Genomic DNA, 12,320 nt, shown 5'->3' on the forward strand with positions numbered 1-12,320 from the left:
CTTCAAGCAGCAGCTTGCCTGCTCTTGGCAGCCCAACCATGTTTGTGGGACAGAATACCCTGTGAATGATGCTGCATGCCCAGGATCATTCTGTCCCAGACATGTGACCAGGCTGCAGAGAGAAGCCAAGCAGATGCTTAAGTGGTGGCAAGGCTTCCTTCCCTTGGAAAGAAAAAGAAAGAAAGAAAGAAAGAAAGAAAGAAAGAAAGAAAGAAAGAAAGAAAGAAAGAAAGAAAGAAAGAAAGAAAGAAAGACCCCTGACTACCTTATATTCAGTGCGGGCCAGTCCATTAGGGTGAATGGGGCACTGCCACACCTCAGTCTGCCTTGTGCCAGTGACCATCTGTCTACCTTCTAACTTACAACCAGACCAGGGGGTGGCACTACCTGTCAGCTTTCTCTTCCTTAATCCCCACAGAGCTCAACAAGCAGGATGGTGAGGACAAAACTAGAATTTGGTGGCCCTGCTTTTCATTGACCCTGGCTCTATTTACTGGCTTCCACTCTAGCAGTTGCAATGGACACCAGCCATCGCTGCTTCTATTTGAAGATAAGATGAGCCATCTCCTGAGCCAAGATGAGCCAGGGCTCCTGTGTGAGCCAACAAAAATCTTGTCAGCTCAATCACTCTGTTTGGGCCTTGGGGTAGCCGTGCATTAGTGCTATAGCGACGAGTGCTCATCCCACATCAAGCCTTGAGTAATGCCATCTCATCATAGCATAGCCACACACTGGGCTCATAAATTTTATATACCCCCTGTACACCAAGTTTAAGCATTTCACTGTTGTACAGCTGCACACTTGAAGCACAATCCCCACACGTGTAAACAAATCTAACCTGTTTCACAGCTGTGGTACACCTGCCAGGGCTGGGCCTTGTCCTGATCACTAGTTTCTCCTTGTCCTGCTCTGACTCATAGAAAAATAATGAAAAGACATCAACAAATTTGGCCTTCTATTTTTTCTTCTTCATTGTTGGGATAAGATGAACTCCTAAGGCAGGGATGGCAACCTCAGATCCCCTCAGCCCCAGCCAACATGGCCAATGGTGAAGGATGATGGGAGTTCTAGTCCAGCAACATCTGGAGGACCACAGGTTCCTCTTCTCTGCCCTAAAGGCATTGGTATTTCACCATAGATGAAAGCATTATGTGCCACCAAGCTATACCAAGTGGTATATGTGGGCAGCATCAGCCACTGGGCAACAATAGAAGTGAGTGCTGTGAGTAAACATGGATAGATTGTATTGCTCATGTTCTTTCAAACTAAAATCTCCAGTCCACTGAAGATGTACATTTCTACAGTAAATAAATAGGCCATTTTTTGGCCATTCATGCATGGGAGGAGCAGCAAAAATAAAGCACCCCTAACAAAATAGGGAGAGCAGGAAGAATTTGGTGAAATGGTATGGGGGGGGGGACATGTTTGGAAGGATTGCATTTGCCTTGAAAAGTGTATGTTATGAGGTAGCCAAGGAGCATCCTTCCTTCCTTTTTTTATCATCACATTTTTATGATACTTTTTGCACCCTCCCCATTCAGTGTACTTCTTGGAATACACATGGGAAGAACATCCTCCTGTGGGAATTCAAGGATGTGTTCTGCCTGAGGAGATTGGCTACAGAGTGCCAAAGGATAGTATGAGGGTTTCCCCCTCAAAAATTTCCACCTGAAAGAGGCAGAAAAATCACTGCCTCTTTCACACTGAGGGGAAGATCTTCACAAAATTGGCATTCGGCACACTATTCCTTTAAACTTTCTTGATTTGTTTTTGTCTGTTGGTTAGTAGCCATCTAATGCTACAACCCATGCAGAGTTAGGCACACACAGAGAGTAGATTTCAAAGGGATTGGTAGGCCTAACACTTCATAGGGTTGGGTGTATCAACCATAAGATGCTCTAAATATTTCATAAGGATTATCTAATATATTTGAAAGGCAGTTTTACACAGTGCAAAGCCTTCACTTGATACTAGAAGGGGCGAGAAGGGGCTAAATGTTTCAGCTACTATCACAGTACACAAAAACAGTGCACTTTGGGAAAGAGTTGCCTCCTATGCCTGACTCTAATCTTATGCCTGAGACTAGTAAACAATAATGGAATTACTAGGGCCAATTATCTCTGATTTAGATCCAAGCAAATTATGTGGCTCAAAGATATAATCTCAATTAGTGGAATACGATAAATGGCTGGAACCAACAGAAACCATTGATGTCTAACAGAAGAGCTTCTGATTAAATGTTATCCGATATGTCCTTGAAGGGCGTCTAATCTTATTCTGACCAAGTAGTACCAGTGGCAAAGGAATGGTTTTGATAGTAGATATTTCTCATTGAATATGCAAACATACACAGATAAGAAGCGGGTTATCTTTTACCAGTTCTGCTAAAAATACAAACAATTCTCACGTTATATGAATTATTATATGTGTAGTATTATATGCAAAATATATACATATACACCCCAGGTTTCCTAAACTAACCAACACATAAACAGATAAATAGGAAAAAAATATTTATTTATTTATTTAAAATATTTCTATCCGACCCTTCTACCCTATAATAGGGCACTCAGGGCGGCTTACAATAAAATCGATCATGTACATAATAAAAATTGTACACAATAAAGATCACAAAAACATTAAAATAAATTAAAATACATAAAATGCAATTAAAATACATAAAATACAGTATATATATATACACACACACACACACATATATAGGTAGTGGTACGGAAGGGACTGCAGAGGTAAAAATTAACATAGACTGCATAAAATCAGTGTCAGGCTCTACCCTCAGTCAAAGTGCATATTATATAAAATACTTATGCATTAATACTTATAAAATGATGTTGCAGAAATATAATACCACATGGAGCTTGTATCTTTTATACTTATTATATGTATAGTATATGTATTGTTGCTATGTAATTATTCAGGATTGTTTTTAAAAATTAAACAACACATGAGCCATTTAGACATAAGCATGTGTTTGATGCAAGGGGCAGTCCAATGAGGGCCAAGGTTGGGTCCTCCTGCAGATACTATCAGGATGCACAATATAGGAAGCAGACATTTAGTGTTGTGGCACCTGCCCTTTGGAATTCTCTCCCCTTAAATATTAGACAGGCATCATCTCTGTTATCTTTTCAGCACCTACTGAAGACTTTCCTCTTTCAACAAGCCTTCTAAGTAGAGACCTTATCCCAGTCTGTGTCTGGTTTGAAATGGCTTCTTAAGATGTCTTTAAAGCTTTTTTTTAAAAAAAAGATGTTTTAAAAAATGTTTTGGTTTAATATGTTTTTAAAGATGTTTTGTTTTAATAGGTTTTTAAGTCTTTTGTTTTTAAGATGTTTTAGAGTGTTTTTAGTGTTTTTGTTTGCAGCCCTGGGGTCCTTCTGGAAGAAGAGGTGGGATATAAATTTAGTAAATAAATAAATAAGCCACCAAATTCCATGTATTAATCTGTTTAATATAGATTTCCCCTCCATCCCTAAGTAGATGAAACTTTCCTGACATGGAAAAAGCTGAGCTGGCTTGATTAATATCAGGTGCATGAGCCAACTCTCTCCTCAAACACATGGTTTTTTGTATCTTGTGATGCTAGCTGAACAATTCAGCTCCTTCTTATGACTTCTGATGCTGAGTGAGGGCTTTGCATTGTATAAAATTGGCTGTAATAGAGATGGTTGGTGATCTGAATTGTATGACACATCACAATTTTATAATTTTCATGACTAATTCTTTTCTTTAATTTTCCAAAACTATTTTAATTTTAAACCACCCTCCGTGGCGCAGAGTGGTAAGCGGCGGTAACGCAGCCAAAGCTCTTCTCACAGCCGGAGTTCGATTCCAACGGAAGGAGGAAGTCGAATCTCCGGTAAAAGGGGTCGAGGTCCACTCAGTCTTCCATCCATCCGTGGTTGGTAAAATGAGTACCCGGCATATGCTGGGGGGTAAAGAAAGGCCAGGGAAGGAACTGGCAATCCCACCCCATATATACGGTCTGCCTAGTAAACGTCACAAGACGTTACCCTAAGAGTCGGAAACGACTCGCACTACAAGTGCGGGGACACCTTTACCTTTATTTTAATGCTAGAAGAAGGGAAATACATTTTGTTTTCTCTGTATATGTCATGATCAAGGAGCAAGATGGGAATCTGAAAAAAAATCTGTGTAGTTAAGATATGTGGATATGTATTTATCCAGTTGTGGATTTTTTAATGATTGATTGACTGCAATAAAATATTGTTGTTGAGCTATGTGAAAATTCAGATGTTCAGAAAGTTTCATCCCTACACCCACTAAATTTCTGTGAGTCAGGCTGTTGTTTCAGACACAGAAGCAAGACTAGTCAAACTGGTGGTAACTCTAATCACAGTGATCATCCATCTAAATGATCAGAGGGCCTTTCACAGTTGCATAGAAAAAGGAATTTGAGTAGGTGCTACTTGTCATGATAGACTTCTAAATGGAATTCTGTAGGAATCTGTAGGAATTCTGTATTCCTTTACATCTGGTCACCAGGAATCTCCAGACTCTGGGTTGTGGAAAACACTGGGCGATAACCAATGTTTGTCATCCTCACAGTAAACCGCTTGCATTCAATGGAACTTAAGTCCATTGATTTTAATGGGTGAACTCTGAGTATGACTAAGTTGGATATCACCCAGTGTTGCCTTCTGCCATGAGAAAGAAACATTTATGATGGCTTTGGATTATGACTTTTTTCTCTTTTTTAATTAAAACCAGTGCTGCTTTTATTCATTCATTCATTCATTTACCTGTTTGATATATTATTGATATATTATTGATTATTTTTAATTGACAGCTGAGCTGAATGTTCTCACTGGAGAAGAACAACCAATGAGCACTTTGATTGTGGGGGAGAATTCCCCCAGTTTGCCACCAGGTTTGGGAGAGAAGCTTGCTGTTACCTGCTACAGCAGCAGTGTTCCTGTTTTGATGGTCTATCACCATTCCTCCCCCATAATGCCCAGGGCACTGTGCAGGGAAATGGTGGTCCCCATTGGTGGCCACCATTCTTATTTATTTGCTTCCTTATTTTATAACATTTTTAGACTGCTATGCTGTTATAGCACAGTGGGGAGGAGAGCCTGGCTGGGAGTCCAGAGTCTGTGAGTTCAAATCCCAGCCCGTGTCTCCTGGGTGTCAAGGGCCAACTAAAGATCACCCCCACACTGAGTGGCTCAGGGGTTATGTGCCCTGCCACCTGTGCAGCCGTGGGCAAACTGCATAGTCCCAAGGAGCCCAGTTGCCCCCCAGCTGGCAGTTGCGGACAAGGAAGGGGCTGGCTTGTGCAGCTGTGGCAAGCTGAGCAGGCCCCAGCCAGCTGGGGAGGACTAGGCTCAGAGGGAGGCAATGGTAAACCCCCTCTGAATACTGCTTACCATGAAAACCCTACTCATAGAGTAGCCATAAATCAGGATCGACTGGAAGGCAGTCCATTTCCAAACATCAGAATCTCCAAGCAGTGTGCAAAAAGGAAATACATCACATAAACAATGGCATATTATAAAAAGCATAATAAAGCTGATTTCAGACATATTCAAAATGCTGGTCATGGGAGAAATGTGACTGTCCCAGAATAATGCTACTTCCTGAGAAAAAAGAATGACAATTAGGCTGCTGAACTAGGGACTCTTTTAATACAAAAAGAAGGGGGGTAAACACTGATGCTGCTGTTGACAGTGAGGCATCCAACCTGCCTGAAATTTTTGTTCACCTCAGTATCATAAAAATGGCCCCCAATCCACCATTTTGGATTTTTGGATTGCACAGAGGAGGGCATCTGCCTTGCATGAAGAAGATCCAAAGTTCAATCCCCAGCATCTCCAGTTAGATCCAGACTGGAGAGTCACTGCCAGTCAGTGTAAACAATACTGAGCTATATGGATCAATGGTCTGATTCTGTATAACACAGTTTCCTATGTTCCTGTTTTTTGGGGGGGGAGGAACATGATGATTGCTTGATTCCCCCCCCCCCAAAAAAAACCCTGCTCCAACTTCAGAGTCCAGGGAAGCGTTCTTTACCCTCATCCATCAGCCAGAGGTGTAAGGTCTGCAGGGTTGTGTGTGTACGTATGGGTGATTTTGGCTGGGGTTGTAATGATATGATTATCTTTTCCTGTGAGGTGCTTTGAAAATTAATGGATTGAAAGGTTGGATAGAGTTGTTTCTGAACTCAGAAGAATATATTTCAGTAGAAACTTCTACTGTAGCATAAATCTATGACTCATCCTTCTTCGACCCTCAGACTTCTATGGCCCTCACTCACACACACACACACACCACAATAAAGCCAAAGAACAAAGAAAGGCAGAGAAGAAAAGGGTAGGACCCTGTTTAAAGCTGATGATCTCTTGGGACTTCCTTTAAAGGATCAAGCAATAGAGATTATAATCTCATACATAAATGCATTATATGAACATACGAAGCTGCCTTATGGTGAGTTGGAGCATTGGTCAATCTAGTCCAGCACAGTCTACTTTGATGATGAAAGGAGGAGAAATTTGCTTGCTCCACATTCTAAGTAAACTAACCATATTCACAGGATCTAAACTTATATGTGGATTAGAATCCATCTATCAGTTGGATTGCACCCTCCTCCAAATTTTGTGATGCAGTTTTGGTTTACAAAAAAACAAATTTTAGGTGTCAAATGCATAAAATTTAAATGTGGAATTTTTTGCACATGTTTTCCTTGTATTTGCAAAAAAAAGTAACAAAACAGAACTTTGACTTAGTGCATATGAAACTGAGAGACAAAAGAAATAGGCTGATCCATTCCCCTAACTCTGACTGGCACTGGGTTTGTTGGGTATCCTGGTTAAGGTGTTGGACTAGGACCTGGGAGACCAGGATTCGAATCCCCACACAGCCATGAAGCTCACTGGATTACCTTGGGCCAGTCACTGCCTCTCAGCCTCAGAGGAAGGCAATGGTAAACCCCCTCTGAATACCACTTACCATGAAAACCCTATTCATAGGGTCTCCTATAAGTCGGAATCTACTTGAAAGGCAGTCCCATACGACGAAAGCCAGGTGATGGAACAAGGTTTCCTGAATTCCAGAGCAAGTGTTATCCTGCAAAATCAAGTTGGAGTGGGGGATGAATTGCAATGACCTAGTTCTTACCCAATGTCGTGTTCTGCTTGTGCTCCTACAACCAAATATTTGGACAGATCCCTACATAAACTTTTCAATTCACTGTATGCTATGGTTGTGTTTGCTTTAAGGACCTGTTCAGTTTTAGCATCTCATACAATCCATTCTCTCTCCCTAAATTCTGTGGTTTGTTTATTTTTTAAAAAAGATCTCATTCATAACCTACCCAATTCACAGCTTTCTTTCATTGTCTAATGTGTCTCACATAGGAAGTCAGTAACTCAAACACACAACTACTCTTCAGTATAAACCTTTGTGTGGGTTTGAAATAAAGTTGACCACAGATGTAGCATCTTTTCTGAGAGCATTTGAAGGGTCCCATTTGTCAGATAATGAAACTCTTGGTGATCAGCTTGCAATCTGATTTTAACGTGTTTTCTGGTGAATGAAGGGGAGCTGTCAGCATGCCACCCACTTTTGTAATTCAAATACTGCTGATCTAGCAGCAACATTGCTTGTTTGTTTACAACAGGGTCCCTTTGTTTTCTGTAGCAATGCATGGCCATGGCAATTTGTTTGACCAGACATTATATTCTATATGGCTTTGAGGGTGGGTAGGGGAGCTAAATCTGAATATAAAGGTGTGAGATTGAAAGAGGAAGTGATCACAATTCATTTTTAAACTGAGACAATAAAACAATTTCCACCACTACTGTAGACAGTTTTCTTCAGTAATGAATGTTTATTTCCAAGTCTCTTGTGTTTCAATTATTAAAAATTTATTGCCATGTGAAGAGAGTGTGCCATTAAACAGAGGGGGGTAAAAAATATCCATGTAGCACAATAACTGCTGCCTTAGCAATATATGGATATAGCATGAGCATTTACCGAAGGGAGAAATAAAGACTTGCTTATTCCTTTCCTAGTATTGGTGGATTGCACTTAACCTTGAACTCTATGGCTTAACGGCCATAAAGTAAAAAGTTGTGATTTCAACTGCAAAAGGCTGAAAAGCTATAATTCCGAGATATATTTAATGGTTTGGGGCACAATCCACTCAAATTTAAGCATTTCAAAGTTATAGTCCTAATTATTCTTAATTTGAATAATCTTACTGAAATTAATAGTGTATAGGATTGCAGCCTTAATTTTCCGGATGAAGTTATGGGACTTAAATGTGCTTAATGTTTTGTTGGATCAAGGCAATTTTTAATCTATCACTGATTTTGACATTCTCCTCATGTTACAGTTCATCAGATGTTGGCCATTCATTAATGGAGGTGCACATAAAAAACACCCTGGAGAGACCACTCAAACTTGTTCCCCATTGCAGCTGCCTCCAGAAGCAAGATGGGTGTCATGACTTTTTATGGATAAGTTTGCCCTATCACGTGAGGGTGGAGTGGGCAGAGAGCTGGCTCCTGTGCCTCTAATAGCTGCTTGATCTGCAGAAATCAATAGGTGAAACTTTTCATGAGATGGTGTTAAGCATTATCACCTGGCAACATCTGCAGATTGATTGTCTATCGGCACAGGAGCAGGGGACAGTAAAACATTGCAGCTGCTTCTGGATTATGAGTAGGGAAGGATGGACCTATCATAGCCTGGTCCATTCCATTTCTCGGAGGGAACAGGACTAAGTCCATCATGTCCCATTTACAGGCAGATCTGAGGGTTATGCACTGCCTCCATTCCCTTATAGGTTTTTTTTTCTTTTAAAATTTCTAGGATAGTGTATCCAGACACTTGAGTGGCTAGTCTGTGGGGCTCCTTGCCTTTGCATGCTTTTAAAGCACATAGAGCAAATCCCTCTGTGAGTGATGGAAATCAATGATATTCTGTCACTCCTAGGGAAAATTGTATGGAAAAAATGGCTCCCCTGCAGGTAATTAACCAATCCTGAACAGTAGCAATTCTGTGACAGGGTGAGTATAGACTGCAACATTTTGTTCCTGGTGCAGCCCTGGTCTCCGGAACATATCCAGAAGTCCACAGGAAGAGAAGATGGGTAATAAGTTGTCTTTCAGGGAACCTTGCCTAGCATTACTAGGGATTGAGGAATCTGTCCATTTTTGTTTCTTCCTTTTTTCAGTCTTAAATTCAGTGTTGCACATTTATGCAGCAATTGGTGATCTTAAAAAAAATCTTCATGAAAATTTGTCAGCATTTTAGTATGAATTTCTCCTAATACACACATTTTTGTGTGCAGTTTTGATATTTGCAAGCAAATTTCCCTAATAGAATATATTTTTGTATCTTATTTTCACTAGGATTTGCATTTTTATACACATTTTCCCCTAATATATGTATTTTTGTACAGATTGGTTGGTTGGTGAACTGCATCACAAAGTTTGGAGAAATGCAAATTGCAAAGGATAGCTGCATTCTGGTTGGCGTATTTGTTTGAGAAGTACAAATTAGATCATTTCTCATTAAAACCCAAACACAGTTTCTCCCCATCCCTACTACTCATCTTCCTACTGAGGAACTCCTGATGAGCTTCCAGAAAACCCCCCGAGGTTGTTTGAAACTCTGAACACGCTTTCTCTGGCAAGTAAACGTATGCGTGGCATTACGGTGGACACAATTACTATAACTGTTTTAATCTTCATTTTGCAAACCTCTTTCTGTAGAGTTACATGAACTGTGTAATTTACTCTCAAGTTGCAACCTTCCTTCTGCCTGCAGGGGAGAAATGATAAGATTTTATCCAATTTTGACAATTCATGAAAATGGGGAAAAATCTATAGAATTTTTACAAACTGTTTCAATCTTTCATTTTATAAAACAAGAAGAAAGTAATCTGATCCTTTTATAGCTTCAGCACGCTCAGAAAAGAGCACCTGCAAAGCACACTGGACTGTATTGCTCTTCAATATGGAAATAAATGACCAAATACTCCTTTTCTCTTTATACAGAAATGCTGGATGAAATTGCTTTCAGGATGTGTGAGCCTGAACAACAAGAGAAAGCCTGAACAATATCCTCAGCCAGTGCAAATCTCAAAAGCTAAGGTTATCATTTCGAAGACTCTTGCTGCCTAATAGGAAATATTGAAATGGAAGATACCATAAGGTGATATCCTGGGATGCAAGAGAACTAAATTCAATTTCCTGGCATGGAAAACTTGAAGTAGCATTGGTCAAGTGATGTATTGAAAACTCTGTGCCAACAGAAATGAACAGCATGATGTCTGGTTGGGGGAGGAGGGAGGGAGACAGAGACAGACAATTTGGAAATGTATTTGCACATGGCTTCAGTGTGTATACAATGTGATCTGAACTGCCCCACCTAGCAGGGGAGAAGCCTGGTTCACACACAATTCAGCCTTTTTGGGAGATTTTCATAGTAAAGGCAGGCCCTGCTTACAGGCTTCCCATAAACATCTGGTTGGCCACTGTGAGAACCTTTGGTCTGATCCACCAAGGCTTTACGTATGTTTGTATGAAAGGAAATGTGTATGTATTGGCTCCAGTGTATATGCAATGTGACCTGGGGGGGGGAAGCTAAGTTCACATCATTCAGGCCTTTAAGGAAATTTTTGTTTATAGCAAAACTACGGGAAATGTCACTATGGGGTGACTTTCCCCAGTAAATTTTTGCTTAGGACACTCCTGTGTCCTGATATGACTGAAGAGATTCATGAAATCCAGCTTTTAAAAACTAACTTTCCTTTATTGATTTATTGCTTTCACGATACAGTGGTAAGGTTTAAGAGCAAGCAGAGAAAGGACAGGAAAATGACACCTATAAACTCACCATAAAAATGTAGGCAAAGAACATACGTGCTGGCCTTGTGTCCACTGGCGGCAGATACAAGGCACTAAAATCTTCCATGCTGGGAAGTCCCATGGATGTAGCCATGTGGAGAAAGGAAGAACACATAAGTTTATGGTATCATGCTGTTTCTTGGCAGCGGTGAATAATTTTTTTAAAAAGTGCTTCTATGCTCACATGAATTGCCACTGGGAAGCTGTATTAGATCATATATAACTTTCCATCAGCTACAGCCACAGGACCATGGCCTGCCCATGGGGGACTTTAGTGCAGGGCCTTAATTCTCTTTGATTGCCATACATATTGAAATTACTGCCAGTGGTTCACGTTGTTGCATACATGGGTAATAATTAAAGATAAAATCAGGTTATAGTGCAAAGATGGTGTGATCAATAGCCAGGAAAAACTGACAGCCAATTTGTGAGGAAATGATATATGGCATAGCCATCTGAAAGATGCATACTACCTGAAATATTAAAAACAGCTTTAGCATCCTGCTTCTAGGGCAGTTGCTGGGGTCACAGTCTAGCCTCAGCAGTCAAAAGGGTAAGGACATGAGAATGGACATGTATAGGATTTCACACTTGCAAATCAATGGGATGTGCTTCCAAGGAAATATGCATACTATAGTACTGTCAAAATGCTTTTAGTGAGAATTCAGACTGGCAATGCTAAGGAAGTAAATGGTGCCAAGTATTACAGGAGGATCCACAGAAAGTGTATATTGTAACAGGCTAAGTATGTTTGTTTCTGTGTATGTTGCTTGATAGACACAAGGTGTACCTTTATAATCAAACAGCAAATATTTTTGAAGCATGCATGGTTATGAGGGAAATTTCAGAGGCACAGCATGCATAAAATTGCTCAGTATTGATACAAAATATTTTTCAGTATTACCACTATCAAGGCGGTTTATGGTAATATTAAAAAGATCAACACAATAAAATCCAACATACCAAAAAGATTTTAAACCAAAATGTCAACAGAACAATGAAAACATAAATAGCAGCAGAGTTACAAATGGTTCAAACAATGTTTTAAAGAGCCTGCAGAAATTTTTAAAAAAAGGATTTGCATGATGCATAAGAGATATGAGAGAAGGCACCAATCTGGCCTAACACTATAGTGCAGCATGGTTAAATAAATGCCAGAGCCACCATTTTTTTTCTTTGTGGCAGCAGCCATGTTTTTTACCCACAGTGCACTGGAATTGGCATTTCCAATGCATCAAATTTCAGGAAAACAAAGACAGAGGACAACCCACCCTCATTCTCAACTAAAAGAAGCCACAGGAAAGCACCCTGCCAAGGGGCACCCAAAGGTGTCAGTCAACCTTTCCTGAGAAGATCATTCTTTAAGTGCAGTACCAGAACTCCTCTCTTCTTACCTGTCTAGCTTTTGAGAATAAGCAACAT

The sequence above is a fragment of the Rhineura floridana genome, chromosome 5 (assembly GCF_030035675.1).
Source record: "Rhineura floridana isolate rRhiFlo1 chromosome 5, rRhiFlo1.hap2, whole genome shotgun sequence".
Classification (NCBI taxonomy): Eukaryota; Metazoa; Chordata; class Lepidosauria; order Squamata; family Rhineuridae; genus Rhineura; species Rhineura floridana.